This window comes from Myotis brandtii, unplaced genomic scaffold (assembly GCF_000412655.1).
Source record: "Myotis brandtii unplaced genomic scaffold, ASM41265v1 scaffold120, whole genome shotgun sequence".
NCBI classification, from domain to species: Eukaryota; Metazoa; Chordata; class Mammalia; order Chiroptera; family Vespertilionidae; genus Myotis; species Myotis brandtii.
Genome location: NW_005354174.1, coordinates 206,075 through 210,751, shown reverse-complemented (window position 1 = coordinate 210,751; position 4,677 = coordinate 206,075). Strand labels below are relative to the sequence as shown.

Below are 4,677 nucleotides of genomic sequence, written 5' to 3'. Positions count from 1 at the left end.
GGTATGCAGGAGGCAGCCAATCAATGATTCTCTCTCATCATTGATGTTTCTCTCTCTCTCTCCCTCTCCCTTCCTCTCTGAAATCAATACAAATATATATTTTAAAATACGACAAGCATACTTTTATAAAGTTTTCCCTTACTGGACTGACATAATTTAACTATAGTTTAAACCGTACCAAATATTCTTTTAGGAACTACGTATTTGTTTCCACACTGAAGGCTAGTGATACAAAAATCAAACCGAGAGCACCAAACAGTATTCTTTTCATTTGCTCCCTTTAGTGAGAGAAGTCTCCTGGTGCCAGATCCTTCAGTTGGCCAAAAGCACTGCTTGCAGAACTTTTTCGCACTGAATGGCCAGCCAAGGGTATTCACAGAATAAAAAGTCATTGCTGGCCCTAGCTGGTTTGGCTCAGTGGATAGAGTGTCGGCCTTCGGACTGAAGGGTCCCAGGTTTGATTCCCGTCAAGGGCACATGCCTGGGTTGTGGGCTCCATCCCCAGTGGGGGGTGTGCAGGAGGCAGCCGATCAATGATTCTCTCTCATCATTAATGTTTCTATCTCTTTCTTCCTCTCCCTTCCTCTCTGAAATCAATAAAAATATATTTAAAAAATAGTTGTTGCTGAAGAGAGTTATAATAAAATATTGCCCTTTAAATATAAAATGTGTTACATGGTGATCAATCAGGAAAAATATATCACAGGTACCAATGGGATATTATGAAAAACAAAAACAAAAAACAACCCTGCATCTAAACTTAGGATGAACACTACTTTAACTTGACATACTAGGTGGTCTTGCTCCAGTATACGGAAGCATTAATTTAAAGGCAACTCTGATGAAAATTTTTGAAAAGGTATCTACTTATTTGCAAAGCATTCTGGCCCAGGGCACACTGTAAAGCAGCTTCTCCCTATACTGTCTAACAAATCCAAACCTGTCAGTACTTGGGTTTTTTTTAAAATCAGCCATCTCACTGACCGCTTATTTATTAAAATTCAAAGGGATTTGAATACGCACTAACTCTACTATTAAAACTTTCAAAGGATATGATTTAAACTTATACTGTGCTACTCTGAGGATGGGGTTCTGACAGAATTTTTTATTAATTTTTTAGTCAGAGAAAATAGGTACTAACGGAGTGGTTCTCAATCGTCTGGCCCTTTAAATACAGTTCCTCATGTTGTGACCCAACCATAAAATTATTTTTGTTGCTACTTCATAACTGTAATGTTGCTACTGTTATGAATCGTAATGTAAATATCTGATATGTAGGATGGTCTTAGGCGACCCCTGTGAAAGGGTCGTTTGACTGCCAAAGGGGTCGCGACCCACAGGTTGAGAACCGCTGTACTAATGTATTTCTCATAAATATTTAAATAGACTCAGTTAAGATACTGATAAAAATCTGGAGCCATGATTCTTATTAGGTTTTCTATTCTTTATTATCATAGTAATGTTATCACTCATAGGTATGAGGTTGGGATGCAAATGATCTTAGTTTTCTATTAGTGTCTGAAGGTCTTCCATAAAATCCACTAGGTCAGCGGTTCTCAACCTGTGGGTGGCAACCCCTTTGGGGGTCGAACGACCCTTTCACAGGGGTCACCTAAGACCATTGGAAAACACATATATAATTACATATTGTTTTTGTGATTAATCACTATGCTTTAATTATGTTCAATTTGTAACAATGAAATTGGGGGTCACCACAACATGAGGAACTGTATTAAAGGGTCGCAGCATTAGGAAGGTTGAGAACCACTGCACTAGGTAATACCAGGTAATGAAAACCAGAGATAAACCAAATATAAATATAGCTATACCAACATCACCTGTTTAATAAAAATATAAGTGTCAGAGAGTTATAAATCAAAATATGAGCTTTAATTTCCTCATCCACTTTTTAAATTATATTTTCCCTAAAAATAAAATATAAAAGCATATGAACTATAAAAATGTATTTAAAACTAAAATCCAATTCTTAAAACTGTCATTAAAATAATACAGGCTTTAAATATATTGTGCATGTAAAGTGATATATAAGTTGATATATCATAAAAAAAGCATGGAAAATAACAGAAGCAGATTGCTTCCTCCTAATCTGAGCTACTTAACCAATTCACCAGCATAATTCATCAACACAGAGAAATCTATTTAATATTATTAGGAAAACTTTAGAAAGAGAGGAAAAACATTCAGAATTCCTCTATTTTATGTTTGTAAAACATAAGACCAATAAAACTATAGTCAATTTCACAAACCGACAGGAGAAGCAGATGTAAAACTTTTTAAAAAATCACCCTAGTACGTTAGGCAAGTATATCACTGACAATATTTGCATTATTTCTATAAATGAAAAGGTAATAAGCAGCTAATTTTTGTCACAGCCAAAATTTTTGATGTGCTGCTTTGAAATATCTGTGAAATTGACAAGTTTTGCTTTGTCATTTTTAAAAAGAAATAACCACAGCAAACTAAACTTACTGATGAATTGTAAACTTTTCCATTAGAAATGTAAGCTGAGTGAAAAGGTTAAAAAGAAATAAAAATGGGGAAAAAAAAGAAAATGGGTAGGTTTACAAGTTCAAAAACAAAGGGGTTTTGGAGGCAAATAATTTAGTTACAGTCATTTGAAGTTTGCATATCAGAAGTTCTATTAAGCATATTACTTTATGGGTAGCTTTTCAGTTAACTTCTGAATCCTCATAAATTTCCCTCTCTAGTTGTTACTTTATAGGCCCTAAAAACATTTCAAAAGAGACCACTTTTTATTAAAACTTCAGTGTCACTTAGCTACATAAAATATTTTCCTCATTAACTTTAATTATGTTTTAAACTGTAGGGTAGAAAAAAGGAAATATTATTAAACTCTGTCATTTAGTAACCTAACAAACCCACAGCTCTGAACAGAATACCATAAGAGTCTTCATAAATTCTAAGATATTCACATACTTTGTAAGGCCAATGTATTTTTAATGCAAGTAGAATAAAATATGTCCTAAAATGAACAAAGTTGGCATTTCTGCTTGGAAGGCCATAGAGTTAAAGTTAAGAAAGGAATGAAAGCCAAGTATACAAAAATGGCAACAACAATCTAGAATTCTGTTAATAAAGTGTCATAAAAGCAGGACTAAGGACATTTAGGTGGCACCATTGTCTTTCCCAGAAATAACATACATACACTCGATCATTAATACCATACTATACAAAGACCCCTGGTACTAAACCATGCTCTTTACTCCACACTTGCCTTGGCCCAGGAGTTGATGAAAGCATTGCTAGGAGTAAATGACAAATTAACAAGCCAAAAGCTCCTCTAGGGCTTATGTTTGTACTCCTAGTATCTAATACAGGCAAGGAGGAAGACATAGTTATTACATCCTAAAGGCTTGGCTGAAACACAAGGGAACCTTTCTAGCATATAAGAATTGTCAGGGACTGAGTATTTTTAGAAAAGGTGAGATTCCCTTTTTAGATATTTAAGCAGTACAACTTTCTACTCTAACTTTCATATATACTCACTAACCTTTCCTATATTCTCCTCCCATCCCCTAGGTCAGCGGTCACCAACCGGTGGTCCACGGACCATCCGTGAGGTCCGAAAGGTTGGCAACCACTGCCCTAGGCAGAAGGGTGAGAACAAGTGATTGTTGAAGGATATTCCAAATTTGTGCATTCAGTACAAAAAAGGAGATGTGGTACTGTTCCCAGGAAAAAATCCTCAACAGAGTATACAAATTTCATAGCATGCACAGTTAAGCTTTGAAGGACATAAGTTGGCATATAGATTATCTAAACCCAACATATCAGGTTTACAGTAGAATTTAATCACAAACCTAACTTTTACCCTTTACATATATGGCTCTCACATTATCATTTTACTGTTGTTGTTTTTTACCCTCACCAGAGGATATGTTTACTGGATATGTTTATTGATTTAAGAGAGGAAGTGGGGAGGGAAAAAGAGGGAGGGAGGGAAAAACATTGGTGTGAGAGAGAAACATCAATAAGATGCCTTCTGTATGCACCCCGACAGAGAATCAAACCCACAACCTAGGTATGTGCCCTGACCAGGAATCGAACCTGCAACCTTTTGGTGTATGGGACAATGCTCCAACCAACTGAGCCACCCCACCAGGGCATATCATTCTATATTCCTTTCTACTCTACTTAACCCTTCTATCAGACATGGAGACCACATATGCACAGAAAGCCCTTTCATTTCATTTTATTAAATTATAACCAATTTTGAAAATCTTGAAAAGTAAAAGACTGGTTGCTGCCTTCTATACAGTGCACAGTTTAAGTCTTGTGGGACATTAAAATAACCAAAAGTGGTCAGAGCCCTCCATTTGATACAGGATTCTAACATGGCTTGACAGCTTCTGGAGAAAGGAAATGCACTATCTTTAGAGGAAACTGCATTGATTTGGGGTTTTCCCTAAATTTTAGAAAATAATTTCCAATAACTGAACCACATTTTGCTTCCTTATAATTTCCAGACACACAGGGGAAAAAAAAAAAAAGGAAAAAACAACCCATACACAATAAAGGCATTCAGAAATGTCATTGAAAGAACATTCAGCCCTAACCGGTTTGGCTCAGTGGATAGAGCGTCAGCCTGCGGACTCAAGGGTCCCAGGTTCGATTCCTGTCAAGGGCATGTACCTT

General features: G+C 36.1%; 1 protein-coding gene across 12 annotated transcripts in view; it reads right to left on the bottom strand.

Moving 5' to 3' along the window:
* SYNRG (synergin, gamma) overlaps positions 1-4,677 on the bottom strand; it is a 56,604-nt gene that overhangs the window by 28,239 nt on the left and 23,688 nt on the right. The window lies entirely within an intron of this gene.